The sequence below is a fragment of the Vicia villosa genome, linkage group LG4 (assembly GCF_029867415.1).
Source record: "Vicia villosa cultivar HV-30 ecotype Madison, WI linkage group LG4, Vvil1.0, whole genome shotgun sequence".
NCBI classification, from domain to species: Eukaryota; Viridiplantae; Streptophyta; class Magnoliopsida; order Fabales; family Fabaceae; genus Vicia; species Vicia villosa.
In genome coordinates, this window is record NC_081183.1 from 158,145,172 (window position 1) to 158,163,143 (window position 17,972).

Here is a 17,972-nt window from a genome sequence, read left to right on the forward strand (position 1 = left end):
CTTGAACTTAAGCTTGGTTTGTACCTTTAAATATGTTTGGATATTATGCTCTATTTCTTTACTATTGTGTTATGTAAGACATTGTTGTGTTTAGATTATTTTGTTATTCTCTTCTACTATTCTCCTGGTTTCTTTCTTTTTGATGTTGACAAAGGGGGAGATGAGTTGAGAGTACGGGGGAGCTTAGTACGGGGGAGCTTACGCATACAAGACCGGGGGAACTTTCGTCATTTAATCAAATGTTTGCCATCATCAAAAAGGGGGAGTTTGTAAGAACAAGCATACACTCACAAATGAGTTTTTGATTCATGGCAAACATCACAAGCAACCAAATACAAAAGCATAAATGAATGACTCAAGACAATGGAAGATTATGAAGCTCAAATCACTCAGAAAATGGTATTGCATCTGTTAGGTCGACCAAGCAAAGCCCTAGGTCGACTCAAAACTAGAGCAAACTCAGCAAAACTGACAAGGTCACTGTTAGGTCGACCTACCCACACTCCTAGGTCGACCTAAACTGAAGGGATTTACATATGTCACTGTTAGGTCGACCTACCCACACTCCTAGGTCGACCTAAACTGAAGAAAAGTCACAAAAATGCATTTCAACTGACTTTAGGTCGACCTAAACCTTCAACAGGTCGACCTAACTGGAAACAACTGCATTTAGGTCGACCTAAACCTTCAACAGGTCAACCTAACTGACTTTAGGTCGACCTAAACCTTCAGCAGGTCAACCTAACAGACTTTAGGCCAACCTAACAGGTCAACCTAACTGGGACAATTTCAACTCTGCTTCTGTTAGGTCGACCTAAGCACTAAAGTAGGTCAACCTATTTGCTGAAAACTTCCCAAATTATGTGTTTTCTCTGCTCCAACATACCAGCAACTATATACATCATTCCATGTTAATTATTCAAGCAACACCAACGACTGAAAGATACACAAACGCTTCTCATCTTCGTTCTTCATCATCTCCAACACAATTACACATAATCATTCTTGCGTTGCGGGTTAGTGATGAGTTCGATAACGTCCATGGAACGGAATTGAAGATTCCTAGTGGGTGAAGGTTTGTGGGGTTTGTTGGTGAATAAAATCTGCGGGTTTTGTCCTCCACGACGGGTGGTTCTTGGGGGTTTTTATCAAGAGGCGTTCATTGAGGATTCGGCTGAGTGTAACGATTGAGGAACGGGGAGTTCAAGGAATCAAGACACTGCAGAAGGGAATCAAAGTGAAGCTCTTGGATAACCTTGATCTTGCTCAAGATTAAGGGGGAAGAAGATTCAAAGGATCGACATAATTGGTTTATCGTTTATCGCTTTGTTATCTTCTTTGTATATACTACTTTCAACATTAATGAAAGATTACCCAATTTCAATTTGGAATTGGGGGCAGACGTAGTCGTAGCGAGGACGATCGACGAACTGCCTAAACAAATATCGTGTTCTTGTCGCTTTTACTTTTTCATTTACATTCTATTCATATTTGGTTATAATAGCAAATTGATCAACGATTCGAGTGTTAAGATTGTGAACTAAGAACGTACATAAACATCACAATCCATCACACATTGAATTACCTTCAATTTGATCATTATCACCAAGTGTTTGTATATTTGTTTCTATCACTCTTACTGCATTGCAAACATTGTCCATCATACAAAAAGTTAATCTGATTTTCAATAAGAGAAACGCCTTGATTCTGCAACATATACTCTTATCATTTACTTCAAGTCTTTGACTGGTTTTTAAACACATATATAATCGTTTCGATAGTGGTTCGGAATAGACGCGAGTCGATTCAGAATCACTTCCGCTGAAAAGTCGTTTAAATCCGTAAAACTGTGAACGATCTATTCACCCCCCCCCTCTAGATCCTAAGGCCAGCGTCTAACAGAACTTTCCTGACTTCCTCAACCGGTATCCTATTATATCTATGCACCTTCTCCCGCCTCTTTTGGAAACTTGGAAGGTTAGCAAAGAGCTTTCTCCTATCAAAGAAAATGTTGTCTAGTTTAATCGCCCGAAGATTTTCATCCTTAACATTAAAAAACTTAACAAAACCATAGTAGTTTCCTCTGATATTACGCTTTGAAGGGATGACAACCTCATAAATATCTCCAAAATATTGAAACTCTTCGTACATTTCCTATGATCATCAGGGAACGCCATAAAGAAGAATGTTGTCGTACACCTATCATCTTCTTTTACAACTTTCAGATGTCTGTTAGCTGAAGATTTCTTTTTGTAGTATTTATCCTTCGAAGAAGTAGAAAATCGAAGGAAAGATGGTTACTGATGGCCATCCCTTAAAAATAAAAGAATGGCTACTGATGGTCATGCTTCGAGAGTAAAGATTTCTAAGTTCGCTATGAAGATAATGAATACTGAAAGCTAGTGAAAAGTATGTGTCTTCGGGGACTTAGACAAATTTATAAATATCTTCAAGTATTACTACTTAGCGTGTTTTTTTTCGTAGTGTTTGTTTAATACACTGCCACGCGTCGAAGACAGACTCAGGCGGGAAGATTTGAAATTCGAAGACGGTTTCGTAACTGTCCAAGTAACAGATGGCATCGCTAGAAGTTCTTATGAGAAACGTGGCAGCAGATTAGTATAGGACCGTTAAGGTCGAAACTAGTATAAATAGGAGTCTTAATGTTAGGATTCTGTGTGTTCATTTTGTACAAATCACTCACATATTTACTCAAGTATCAAGCGTTAAGAGAAAGAGTTCGCTGAGAAATTGTACGTATGACACCACCATTTTAATACATGTGTATTATCTTTTGTTTTTTTTAAATATCTTCCAGAATTACTACATTTCGTTTACTTCTTGCCATTTACATTTCTGTATCTTTACTTTAACGTCATTTACTTTCGAATTACTTTCATGTTATTTACTTTCAAAGTCTTTAACATTTCTGCAGTTTAAGATTCTTTACGTTTCAATAGTCCTTTTAATTTTCTATGTTATGTTACTTATCTTTTCGCTGAAGTCACATTTATATATAACAAAGTGATTGTCAAGACTATTGGTTCTTTAATCGAACAACGCTTATTTAAGAAGACAAATAATGAATATGGTTCGAATGAACGTTGATGACAATCTTCTTGACTATGTGTCCTAGGATCAATCTAGTCGATCCTTCGAGTAACCAAATCATATTTATTATAGTTTGGAAGACTAGCGGTTGTTTACCGGAAATCACCGTAAACAAATTGGCACGCCCAGTGGGACAGTGTCAAGCAGATTGTTTTAATCAATTGCTTTATTTTTGTCTAGACAATATCAAGATCTTGTATGAACCTTAGGAACGGTAAATTAAAGAACAGTGCACAACTGATTCCCAAACGAAGGTACAACAGGAAAATGGTCGTTACGGCCAGTGCAGGGGGTGATCAAGATCCCCCACAAGGTTCAGGATCAGGAGCGGCAAATTCGACTTCTACTCAAGGAACACGAGATGCAACGGGTCCAAATGGATCGAGACCTGCAGATAATTCCCAGGCTTTGCCTGAAAATAATACAGGGCTTTCAGGGACTATTCCAGTTTCAGTGTCGACAACCGCACCCTCATCCACAAGCGCAGAGGACGTATTGTTTGCCTCGACAAATGCTGCAAATAATTTGCCTGGTCAAGGCACGAATTCTGCTTTCGAATGGAGACCAAATAGTTCATATGGAATGCCATACCCATATGGAACAGGCGTACGAGGGGCAGGATCTATATATGCCCCAACTAACAATGCGACATTTTCACCGAATGTTAGTTCAGTGGGTCGAAGTGCGCATAACACTGGTTTTTCTACCCAGGTGCCTCACTTTACCACAAATAACCAAGCAACATTTCGACAAGAAATGGATGCAAGCAACCATGATATGGTAGGGGTTTTGGCCAGAGAATTGACTTCAGTTTTAAGCCCACTAATGGCAAATGTTACTACTACAAATAGAGAAAACATGGAGACTTTCCAAAAGATATCATCTCAAATGAATCGAATGGCAGAATTCATGGGAATAACACCACCTAAAAGGAAAGACAAACAGCCTTCGAATCAAGAAGAGAGGCCCATTTTAGAACGTGTACAAGACATAGTTCCGTCATCTAGGACAGCCACTAGGGATGTAGGCCCCTCACGAAGAACAGAGATGTTCGAAGGAACTCCAATAATTAACTTAGAAGCTTCAAATCAAAGAGCCGTCCCCGTTCGACAAGAAACGGAGGAGGAGCGACCCAGATTAAGGATTGTGGGTAGGAACGAACACCCAGATGAGGTTGTTCAAAGAGTCAGAAGAGAAAATCTGGCTACAGAAAATAACTTAACTGCCATGATAGAAAGGGTTATGGCCAATAATGGCCTTAGTACTGGACTTAGACGTCCAAACTATACATCCCCTATATCAGATTATATCATGCAGACAGAATTGCCTAGGGGCACTAAGGTACCCAAATTTACAAAATTTTCAGGCGAAACTAATGAGTCAACGGTGGAACATATTGCTAGATATTTGACAGAAGCAGGAGACTTAGCGGGAAACGAGGATTTAAGGATCAAATATTTCCCTAGTTCGCTGACAAAAAATGCCTTCATTTGGTTTACTACTTTGCCACCAAATTCGATAGATGCATGGGCATACTTGGAAAGGCTTTTCCATGAGCAATTCTACATGGGTCAAACTAAGATAAGTTTGAAAGAATTGGCGAGTGTTAAAAGAAAATTCACAGAAACAATTGATGATTATTTAAATAGGTTCCGTTTGTTGAAATCAAGGTGTTTTACAACAGTCCCAGAGCATGAACTTGTTGAAATGGCTGCAGGTGGTCTAGATTATTCAATAAGAAAGAAACTAGATACCCAATACCTTAGGGACATGGCCCAATTAGCAGACAGGGTTCGACAAGTCGAACGACTGAAGGCAGAAAAAGTTAGGGCGAATAAAAGTTATAAGAAAGAGAGAGTAGCGTACGTCGAAGCCGAGGACGCTGATGATGAGTCTTTCAATGACTCGTATAGCCCTGAAGAAGTCGAAATAGACTTGGCTGAATTGAAAGAAGCGCCACCTTACGCCTGCAAATTGCTAAATCCTGCCAATGGAAAAAACCCAGTAGAAAACGATAAGAATGATAGGTTCCCTAAGAAAACTTATACATTCGACATTACCAAGTGTGATGAAATATTTGATTTATTGGTAAAAGATGGCCAAATGATACTACCTCCAAATTCAAAAATTCCTCCGTTGGAACAACGGAAGAAAAGAGGTTTTTGTAAATATCATGGGTTTTTAGGCCATAAAACTTCTCAATGTTTTCTTTTCAGGGATCTAATTCAAAATGCTCTCAATGATGGAAGGTTGAAGTTTGCTGACAAGACCAAGAGTCATATGAGGGTCGATACCAATCCCCTAAACATTGCTGACGCTAGCCTCTGCGAGGTAGAAGATATCAACATGGTGGAGGCCTCTGAAGTTGAAGTTGTGAAGACTAAAGCAATGTTCAATGGAAAGCAGGCTACTGAAAGCCTAAAAGGTGAAATAGTCTTCAACACTGTTGTTGAAGAATCTTCCAAGACAGAAATAACTGAAGCATCGAAGGAAGAAAACAGTGAGGCCACTGAAGACCTCAGGATGAAACTCCAGAAAATCCAGATCTCTGAAGTTCCTCCAGCAGCGGTTAACATGGTCAGCGCCAGACGACCAGTGTCCGAATTTGGCGAACTAGAGACATGGCTGACGAGGCAAAATGGGGGCATCGAAGTTCCTCCAAGAACCGAAAGCCTCAAAGAATATCTCTGGAATTGCCACGAGAGAAATGGTGGTAAGCAATGGATGTGTCCAAGGTGTTCGATCATGCTGAATCGAAGGGTCGAAGCCAACTTCGAAAGGGTTCGACGCGAAAGATGGGAACACCCAGGAAGAGAGCCAAATCCCCTACTACAACTGTACCCAAAGATGGAGGAAAGCTTGGTAGGATTTTTGGTCAGATGCCACAAAGAAAACACTGAAGTTGCTCTCTGCCCAAGATGTGGGGCAATCTATGACGAAATGCTAGCACGATCATTCGAACGTGTGTATTGCTACATGAGTCAAGAAACTCAGGGGTTGCGTCCTAACCTGTACGGTTTCGACATATGGACTCCAACAAAGAGGCCTGATAGCCCACACCCCAGAACTCGAAGGGTAACTTTCAGAATCCCTGCAGATGCGCCAAGAGATAGGTGGGTGCAAGCTGATGCAAGAACCAACAAATGGCGAAGTTGGGACCAAGGTGGTAGAACTGCAATGGCATATAGGAAACAATTTCAAAGACCAAATCGAGAGGCGTATCGATTAGAGAATTATAAAGGAAAAAATCCTATGTCTCGGTCCCAGTGGAGAAGGCATCAGAGAATAAAAAAGGCTCAGAAGGAATACAGGCCAAGAGAAGCTGGAGAATCTAGTAGCAACCAAGTCCCATACCAGGGGGCAAAGTCAAACAAACCTCCGGTGGAACGCAGATTATTCGAAGCTGAAAAACTCTTGGATGAAGAAGAAAAGATGCGTTCAAATTCTTGGAAAGAAGAGGATAGAATGACAAATGATTTTGATTCTGATGGAGTGTCATCTATAAACTTGAATTGCAATGTTGTTTCCGTACTCCCTCACGAGTTTAATCAGGAAACTGAAGTAGAAGACTGTGAAGAGGCTGATATCGAAGAAATGACAAAACACAAACCTGTGTGTTACTATGTGCTGAATAATGGTGCAGTAGAAGAACAGAATGCTTTCTTCGAAAGGCCTGATGAGGGTATGCGAAATCATTTGAAGCCACTCTATATCAGGGCTAAGATTGAGAACGTTGGCATTAATAAAGTCCTAGTTGATGGGGGAGCAGCAGTGAACCTAATGCCTCAATACATGCTAAAAAGAATTGGTATGTTCGATACGGATATAAGGCCACATAACATGGTTTTATCTAACTACGAAGGCAAAATAGGACAAACACTGGGAGTTGTTCAAGTCAATTTGACAGTAGGCTCAGTTACCAGGCCAACCATGTTCATGGTTATACCAGCAAAGGCAAACTACAATCTTTTGCTTGGTAGGGAATGGATTCATGGGGTAGCAGCTGTGCCCTCAACAATGCATCAGAGGGTGACAATTTGGAGAGAAGATGGTATAGTGGAGAATATCGAAGGTGATCAGAGTTACTACATGGCTGAGGTCAACCAGGTGAACAAAACCAACTTCGACAGGAACCTGGCAAACATAGGCCCTTGTCATGCTGCAGAAGAAATGTATACCCCAAATAAAAATGCATTGTACTATTTAACTTTACACCCAAATGGATTCCAATGGGATAGAGAGATCATGGATGGTCCACCAGATACAGCACCATTGGAGAATTATCCGACAGTACGACCAACAGGCTGGGACGATGACATTAATCATGTCTGAGTCTTCGTTCTTCGAAAAGATTTCGGCCTATGTGGCCGAGAACAAAAGGAAGGCGGCTCTCGAAGCCGAACTATCAGATACAAAGATAGATGCAGTTTTAACCAAAGAAGGAATAACAGAATTGGAGATACGTGCGAGTTTCGAACTCCCTGAACACACGGCTCCAGACGAAGAGATCATAAGAGAAGAACCAAACCAAAGGTTGGATGCAATATACGACGAGGAACCTTTGGGGTTCGAAAAAGACCCAATGGCGCCGAATATAAGGATGTTGGCCCAAGATCCACTTGAAGAAGTAAATCTTGGAGACAATGATCAAAAAAGGATAACATATATCAGCGCGAAACTAGAACCAGAATTGAAAGCAACGGTCATCAAAATGCTGAAAGAAAACAGAGATTGTTTTGCTTGGGACTATGATGAGATGCCTGGTCTAGGAAGGGATTTAGTCGAACTAAAATTACCAATAAAAGAAGGGAAGAAGCCCATAAAGCAAACTCCCAGAAGATTCGCGCCAGAGATTCACTCGAAGATTAAAGCAGAGGTCGAAAGACTCTTACGGTGCAAATTTATCCAAACTACAAGGTATGTTGAGTGGATTGCTAATATAGTACCTGTAATTAAAAAGAATGGCTCATTAAGAGTATGCATAGACTTTCGTGACCTTAATGCAGCTACTCCTAAAGACGAATATCCCATGCCTATAGCAGAAATGCTAGTAGACTCAGCCGCAGGTTTTGAGTATTTGAGCATGTTGGATGGATATTCGGGATACAATCAAATTTTTATAGCAGAAGATGATGTATCCAAGACAGCATTTCGTTGCCCAGGGGCAATAGGCACTTACGAATGGGTTGTGATGCCTTTTGGTTTGAAAAACGCTGGGGCAACTTATCAAAGAGCAATGAATTCTATATTTCATGACTTTATAGAAACATTCATGCAAGTGTATATAGATGACATTGTGGTAAAATCTACCTCGGGTATGAGTCATCTCGATCATCTGAGCCAATCATTCGAAAGAATGAGGAAATATGGCTTGAAGATGAACCCCCTTAAATGTGCTTTCTTTGTGCAGGCAGGTGATTTCTTGGGGTTCGTAGTCCACAAAAAAGGCATAGAAATTAACCAGAACAAGACGAAAGCCATTAGGGAAACCAAGTCCCCATCCACGAAGAAAGAACTACAATCATTATTGGGCAAGATAAATTTCTTAAGGAGATTTATCTCTAACTTGAGTGGACGCACGCAAGCTTTCTCACCTCTATTTCGGCTTAAGCAAGGAAAATTCGAATGGCGTGCTGAACATCAAGAAGCTTTCGATCAGATAAAGCAATACTTGACTTGTCCACCAATTCTGTCTCCCCCAAATGGGAAGAAGCACATGCGCCTATACATTTCAGCATCAGATAAAACAATAGGCAGCATGCTTGCCCAGGAGGATGAGAATGGCATCGAGAGAGCCATTTATTACTTAAGTATAGTACTCAATGATGCAGAGACTAGATATACTGATATAGAAAAACTCTGCCTTTGTTTGTATTTCTCCTGTATCAAACTTAAGTATTATATAAAGCCAGTTGATGTTTACGTTTCATCTCATTGTGATGTTATTAAACATATGTTATCTAAGCCAATACTACATAGTCGAATTGGCAAATGGGCTTTAGCCCTTACTGAATATTCATTAATATTTCAGCCTCTCAAGGCAATGAAAGGTCAGATTGTGTCAGACTTCCTTGTCGACCATGCGGTGGTTGAGAATCATCAGCATTATGTGGACTTAAAACCTTGGAAGTTATACTTCGATGGTTCAACGCATAGAGAGGGTACTGGGGTTGGAATATTGATAATTTCTCCTGATGGAATTCCAACAAAGCTCAAGTTTAAAATCGAAGGTCCATTATGCTCCAACAATGAAGCTGAATACGAAGCATTAATTGCTGGACTTGAGGCTTTGTTAGAATTGGGGGCAACCAGAGTCGAAATTAAAGGAGACTCCGAATTGGTCATCAAACAATTGACAAAGGAGTACAAGTGTATCAAAGAGAGTTTGATCATTTATTTTGTCATCGCAAATAGGCTACTCAAGAAATTCGAATATGTGGAATTAAAACACGTATCAAGGGTGAATAACCAGGAAGCAAACGACTTGGCACAATTAGCTTCAGGATATAAAGTATCAAAAGAAAAGTTGGAGGAATTGATTGAAGTAAGAGGAAGAGCAATGTTTACTAAACTTTCGCCAAGTGATCTAGAGAACTCACAATTGGGTTATGCCAACAAAGAACAATTCGAAGTACTAAATATAGACTCGTTGGCAGACACAGATTGGAGGAGTCCAATTATTAGCTACCTAAAAAACCCTTCGACGGATACAGACAGGAGAATCAAGTATAGAGCATTGTCATATTTTTTGATGGGAAATGAATTATTCAAGAAAACTCCTGAAGGGGTATTGTTGAAATGCTTGGGTGAAGCAGAAGCATATTTGGCTTTGTCGAACGTACATAGTGGGGCATGTGGTGCACATCAAGCAGGGCACAAAATGAAATGGCTCTTGTTTCGTTATGGGATGTATTGGCCTTCGATGTTAAAGGATTGCATAGAGTTTGCGAAAGGGTGCCAAGAGTGCCAAGAACATGCAGGTATCCAACACGCTCCAGCAAACGAATTAAGTACGATAGTAAAACCATGGCCTTTCAGGGGATGGGCATTAGATTTGATTGGAGAAATTCACCCCAAGTCATCTAAAGGTCAAAGGTACATTTTGGTAGGAATAGACTATTTCACAAAATGGGTCGAAGCAATACCACTGGCAAATGTGGATCAAGAGGCTGTGATTGAGTTTATTCAGAAACACATTATATATAGGTTTGGAATCCCAGAAAGTATAACAACTGATCAGGGATCAGTCTTTACTGGACGAAAAATGCAAGACTTTGCCAGAGAAATAGGTTTCAAGTTATTTACTTCTACACCTTATTACGCCCAAGCAAATGGACAGGTTGAAGCAGCAAACAAAATAATAATTGGCCTTATTAAGAAACATGTGGGAAAGAAACCTAAGAATTGACATAAGACTTTAGATCAAGCGCTCTGGGCTTGTCGGACATCTCCAAAAGAAGCCACAAATACAACTCCTTTCCAGTTGACGTTTGGACATGATGCAGTACTCCCAATTGAGATATGTTTGCAATCGGTAAGAATACAAAGACAAGCAGACATTCCTCCCAACGTATACTGGGAGTTAATGATGAATGAGTTAGTAGATTTGGACGAAGACAGACTTCGGGCACTGGAAATGATAAAAAGGCAAAAGGAAAGAGTGTCCAGAGCATATAATAAAAAGGTGAAAGGTAAAACTTTTGTTAATAATGACTTAGTTTGGAAAGTTATTTTACCTATAGATCGAAAGAATCAGGCACTTGGTAAATGGTCCCCACATTGGGAAGGACCCTTCCGAATCTTGAAAGTATTCTCGAACAATGCTTACGAAATTGAAGAATTAGCAGAAGATCGTAGGATCTTAAGAGTAAACGGGAAATATTTGAAGAGATATAAACCAAGTATGTACGAAGTAAGGATTGCAAAAACGTAGATACTCAGGGTACTACGAAAAGCCAAAATGGTCAGGCATGTGTCAAAACATATACGCTACGTTGATCAAAATGGCTTTGCGATCAGAATAAATTTTAAATGGAAGGAAAAGAGTCTAAGGAGACACCAAAAGTGTTTTTCATTTAAAAGCATGGAAGTACATGCATTACAAGGGATCCAAAGAACAGGATCCAAGATTACAAAAAAAAAGAAAAAAAGAAAAAAAGGGGCATATAAATAAAGAAAAAAAAAACCCTAAGGAAAAAACTAGCTAGTTGATCCTTTGGTCCAAGCCTTCCAAGGACAGCACAGGCGAAGGTTCAGCTTCGAACATATCCCTGGCTCCAGAGCCACGCATCCGCCTCACTACACCTTTCTTCAGGAAAATGTAACTGAGGAGTCTCCCGTAGGGAAGACAAGTCACACTCCCTCGACGGTCAACACCGATAGAGACAGCTTTAACAAGTCCTTTAAAGATCATTAAAGGAATGTTAATTTTCCTCCCTCGAAGACCACAGAGGATGAACTCCAAGTCTTCAACCATGATGTTGTTTTCATCGATCCGCCGAGGTTGGAAGTTCCCCACGAGCATCTGGTGCCAGATCCTGATGACTTTGGCACTAAAGCGATCATTGTCCATAAGAGTTCTCAACATGAGATGAGTAGTCATGCTGAAACTGTTGTCATCAAAAGTTTCACCAGAGTTATTGCATCTTATTAGGTTGGCAATAGTGGTGGGAGTGATGCTGAGACGAGCGTGTCGAATTTCAGAATCAATGGTGGTCCTACCTTCAGGATCTATGCGTAAAGACGCATTCATCCAGAATTCTGCCACCATGTTGGGGTAAATAGCACCCTCCAAGACTTCTTCAAAATAGAAGTCCAGTTCTTGGTTGACAAAGAGGTTTTCGATGTTGATAAATGACGAACAAGTTCATCCTCAGAGAGTCTGAACTCGCCTCTGATGAAGGCTTTGATGTCGTTAAAGAAGAGAGTTTCAGCCATTGCAAGATAAGAAAGGTGTTCTGAGAGAGAAGTTGTGTGTTTTCTTTTTCTGTGTTTGGTTTGGAGAGAAAGCGCATGAATGAAGAAATGAAGATAATATTTGACCCTTTATATAGACTGGGAATACTGAAGGGTGGTTTTTAATTGTTAATGAGTGATTGGACTGCGGTTGGTTTTCCAAAGAAAGAAGTTATGGCTTCCGCCGTTTCCCGCCCTTGGAAGTTGAGAAGTAATCATGAAACTGATGCACGCACGTCTTAAACCGACGTTTTTGGGAAAGTGACGTCACTGTTTAATAATGATTATGGCTAGAGAAGGGGAAACGTCAAGTCTAGAGGCAAGGATGCTGCGAAAGATGTTCAGGTTCTACACGTTGCATTAAATAAAAAGCACTGTAGAGAATCTAAAGATATATTTTGGCAGAAATGTTTAGATTCGCTAAAAGTAATGCTGGCAAACATTATAGATATAAATGGGAGTCAAGCATACAAATATTATGAGTCTACAGTAGTTTCGATTACAAAACAAAGGTACAACAAGTAACAGGACTGAAAACATCTAGTTAAAATCCTTAGGGAGATCCGTTCTGATCTTCAAGTATTGAGTCTCCCACGAAGACATACGAAGCTCGATTAGTGCCCGTTGTTTCTTCAATCTTTCGATTTCTGGCACTAATTTCTGTGCAGTCTCGAAATGTCTAATTCCCGACTGCACCACTTCGAGCAAATCTTGTTGGTTAGATTTTTGTATGGCTGCCTGACAACGTTCAGCTTCTTTTATCTTGTCCTCGAGTGCCTTTATCTCTTGTTTCCAGGAGTTGATGTTCTTCTCATAATCATCAAAGGCCTTCTGATTTTCTGAATGTTTAAGCTTGAGGGCCTCACCTTGTTTCGTTGCGTCCACAGCAGAGTTCCATGAAGAGTCATGAGAGGCCATTGTCTCAGATAGTTCTTTTTCGACATTTTGCTTTCGAAGAATGTTGGCCTGGAGTTGCTCGAGTAGAGAGCCTAACAGAACAATTACCTCTGAAACTTCTGTGGAAACTTGAAGCAAATCTACCTTCTTTAGAAGTTGATTTAAGTTGTGACTCTTAATAGGTTCCCGGTTGAGGACGTCTACAAGATTGACCCCAAAGAATCTCTCTTTTATTTGTCGGAGGAGGCTAGGAATATCTTCTTTATCACTAGATTCTACAGTTGCAGCTGGAGAGACATTAAGTTCCGAAGGCGAAGAAGTATTCGCATCCATGATGGCCTTTAAGAAACTAAGAGGATCAGTTTGCTTAAGTTGTTCCAGCTCCAAAGGAGTAGGCTTCACGGGGGCAAGCGTCGGAGTTGTCTCAGGAATGGTTTTCGTATCAAGAGTCGAAGTCCCTTGAGGATCTTGTTTTTCTGGTTGAGAAATTTCTTCCATAGCATCTTGCTCCGACGCAGTATCTTCACTGTCATGTGTTTGGGGGTTCACATTGTCGCTGCCTGAGAATGGGTGATCTTCTTCCAAATTTTTGTCTTGATGAGTAGGTGGGGATTCGTCAGTGGAGTGACTTTCTTCGACTGGTTCATTAGGCAATATGGTAGCAATTGGCCTAACGTCTTCAAAGACTGGCGAGAGAACATGAGTTTGATTTTGAGAGGTACCTATGTTAAATAGAGCAAAGTTAGTCATAAAGATAAGCCTTTGAGGGGTTTAGTTAACGAAAGTTAAAGTTTGACAATTACCGTAAAGTTTGACAATTACCGTAAAGTTTGTTAACATTAATGGTAAAGCCATGGTCCTTGAAACCTGAAGTGGCAGTGCCAGCGTCTTCCTGCAATAACAAGGTAAATGTCAGTTTAATTATTTGGTTAAGATCACAAGATAATATGTGGGGTGGAACCCAAATACCTTGGTTGGGATATTGTCTGGACTTGAATTATGACTTTCCACAACGAAAGCATTACTAGCAGTTTTCAAAGGAGACTCTTCAGAGGACGCCTTATCACCAGGAGAAACAGTTTTAGAGGGGCTTATCCTTTTCCCTTTTCTTGAAGGGGTAACAGCTTTTTGTCTCTTCTTGTGTCCTTGTCTAGTTTGGGGAGGGGATTTATCTTCGCCATCTGAGGCAGCTGTCGAGGAAGCTTTCCGCTTCGAACCTGTTGGGGGTTTCAAGCTCTGGCAAATAGACGATAAGTAAGATGGATACTACTCACAGATTGTACAAAATCAAGAATATGAGATGAGTATGTACCGTGGGCTTCTTGTCAGTAACGATGGAATCACTTTCACTTGGTTTGTTGCTCTTAGATGTCCCAGAATCTTTTTGGGCAGAAGCTTCCTTGATCTTCCTCCTTCGTGCAACAGCTGTAGTTGAAACTGAAATCAGTATATCAGCAAAGAAAAGAAAAGTCAGTCGAAAAGATTGTCTTAATCCAAACCTTCAGGTATTGGGGTCAGGACACGAACATGTTTAAGATCTATATGAAGATGTCCTTTGAAAGTATCCAAGGTATGCTTAGTCGGAACCACTCGTTCAACGCGTTTTTTGGTACTCTCTCGAAGAATTTTGAGAGCATTCCCACACACGAACCAGTCTGGGAAAGGAGGACTTAGAGCCGCACCAAAATCAGCACTTGGTAGTGGAGGGAATTTTGGAGGATTAAGTTTGAAAGCCACTTCATAACGTAGTTCTGGTCGAACATACGAGGGAAACTTCAACTTATCCAGTTTGGCGGAAAACTTTTCGCGCAAAATGACTGCAGCCTCACGAACGGTCCGACTAAGATCATCAGGCCTGTAGATAGTTTCAAAGAATTTTTGAAAAGCTTGGATTTCTTTAATATGAGTTGAAGTACCTTTTTGAAAATTCTCCTGCACATCAGTAAAAGCTGCAGTTAGTTCTTGAGCAAGGCTATCAGCATCAAAGATTTGGGAGCTATAATAATCCGTCCACCATTGATGAAAGTCTGGTGTAGAATAAAAAGCAGGTTCGAAAGAGACAGGAGGAAGATTGGTGGTGCCAACGTATTTGTTGATTTTTGTTTTACATTCTTCTTCAGTCAAGTACAAGGTATGGAAACACATATGGTTTCTTTTCTCATATAAACACTTGGGTTTTATTTGAACCAACCCAAACTGTCTCGAGACCAAATTTGGTTGGTAGCACATGAGAATACATTGACCTTTTGATGGTCGAAGGCGATGGGAAAATAACCTTGGAGTCAGAAAGGCTTCCCAAATTTCCATAGACTCAGTTTGTTTATCCTGAGATGTTGATGGAAATTTTCGAGTAAACCATTCAGGACCTATTGTTCTGTGTACAAAGGGGGCCATAGAAGGATCGAACTGGTTACGCCGGGCAAACATCATTGAATACGCCAAGAAGTGTTCACGAAGCTTTCCAATTTCTTCTTTTGGAGTTAGGTAAGCTAACCTGGTCCCTTCTATAGTTCGATTCTTGATTTTGCTATCCTCCTCATTGACGTTTCCTCGAAAGGGAAAATGAGTTTCGAATGTAGCATTAAGCCACAGTTGTAATAGCCAGAAAGGGCCAGCATAAAGTAAACTACCGGATTTGAAATTCTTGGTGAGGGTTGCAGCTTCGCTGAGGTTTTCATAAAGAGACCCTAAAAGCAGTTGGCTGAGGTTGAGCTTTTTTCCAGCATGCAACTGATTAGCCATGCAAAGGTATCTCTTTGCAACTTGAATAGATCTTGAGCAGAAGGCACATCGTGAAAGCCATAGCGCTAGAAAAGCAATATGTTCTTCATCGGATACTGCCGTTTCGGTGGTAATATGATGCTTCTGGATGAATGCAGTATAAGTGACTTGTGAGTCATTAAAACCAATAGTATCATTATCCATTTCGTTAGGATCGAAGGTTTCGCCAATTGGTCGAAGTCCTGTAATCGCAGCCACATCAAAAAGAGTAGGGGTAACCATTCCACAGGGGAGATGGAAAGTGTTGTGAGAAGCATCCCAAAAGTGAACCGCTGCTACTAACATGGGTTGGTTGTATTCTAAACCTGTCTTTGACAGTTGAATCAAATCGTATATTCCCAACGATTTCCAGAAGGATTCTTTCTGTTTCTCTACTTTTTCTAACCAGGCATAGTACAAATCAGGATCTTTGGCCAAAGGAATTGACCTAAACACTTTTACAGAGTTGGTCATATAGTTTAACCTAATTTTCGCTAAAGCTAAAGGAGTTACAGTCGGAGTTTCTTCCATGTTAGCGGATTTTTCTGAGGGAGAACAGCCATCTTCATCTATCCTAATTTTGCTAACTAATGGTCTAGTCTTGTAATAAGCAGGGAAGAATTTATTCAGAGATGGGATATTTTCACCTGGTAATGGACCCATAAAAGCGAGAGATTTTCCAGAAAGTTCAAAGGGAATGATTACCTGGGAAGCGTAAATAGCGCGTATTTCTTCGGTGTTAGGGTTTTGAACGTGCTCTTGTTCCCCGGACCGTGTTGTTGATTGGAGCTTCAGAGCAGGTTGAAGAACATTTGAAGATGAAGCCATAGAGAAATTTCTGATTAAGAGAACGAGATTTTGAAGAAATTGAAGATGTTTGGTTTTTTGAAGAAGATGAAGAAATAGGAATGAAAAGTTGTGTAGAAGTGCAAGACCAAGTATTTAAAGGTTTAACGGAAACCCTTTTTAAATCTTTTGGGTAAAATCCAAAGAACACGTGGCGGCTGGTGATTTAATCCAACGGCGGTCGAATAAAGTTAGCTTCACTCCTAGTATGTAGGAGTAATGATCAAGAAGTAAGGTTAAAACGTGGGAATGTAAGTTATGAGAAGACATCTTTGAAAATGACAAGACGTTTCGGAAACAGGGTCATCAATGATTATGACGTTAGTCAGCAGTCTTGGAACTCTCAAAGATCAATAAAGAACGAAATCTTATAATGACAAGAAACGCCTATTTCTGTTGACTCTCGAAACAGACATTTATTGGGGGCAATTTGTTAGCTGAAGATTTCGTTTTGTAGTATTTATCCTTCGAAGAAGTAGAAAATCGAAGGAAAGATGGTTACTGATGGCCATCCCTTAAAAATAAAAGAATGGCTACTGATGGTCATGCTTCGAGAGTAAAGATTTCTAAGTTCGCTATGAAGATAATGAATACTGAAAGCTAGTGAAAAGTATGTGTCTTCGGGGACTTAGACAAATTTATAAATATCTTCAAGTATTACTACTTAGCGTGTTTTTTTTCGTAGTGTTTGTTTAATACACTGCCACGCGTCGAAGACAGACTCAGGCGGGAAGATTTGAAATTCGAAGACGGTTTCGTAACTGTCCAAGTAACAGATGGCATCGCTAGAAGTTCTTATGAGAAACGTGGCAGCAGATTAGTATAGGACCGTTAAGGTCGAAACTAGTATAAATAGGAGTCTTAATGTTAGGATTCTGTGTGTTCATTTTGTACAAATCACTCACATATTTACTCAAGTATCAAGCGTTAAGAGAAAGAGTTCGCTGAGAAAATGTACGTATGACACCACCATTTTAATACATGTGTATTATCTTTTGTTTTTTTTTAAATATCTTCCAGAATTACTGCATTTCGTTTACTTCTTGCCATTTACATTTCTGTATCTTTACTTTAACGTCATTTACTTTCGAATTACTTTCATGTTATTTACTTTCAAAGTCTTTAACATTTCTGCAGTTTAAGATTCTTTACGTTTCAATAGTCCTTTTAATTTTCTATGTTATGTTACTTATCTTTTCGCTGAAGTCACATTTATATATAACAAAGTTTGTCAAGACTATTGGTTCTTTAATCGAACAACGCTTATTGAAGAAGACAAATAATGAATATGGTTCAAATGAACGTTGATGACAATCTTCTTGACTATGTGTCCTAGGATCAATCTAGTCGATCTTGCGAGTAACCAAATCATATTTATTATAGTTTGGAAGACTAGCGGTTGT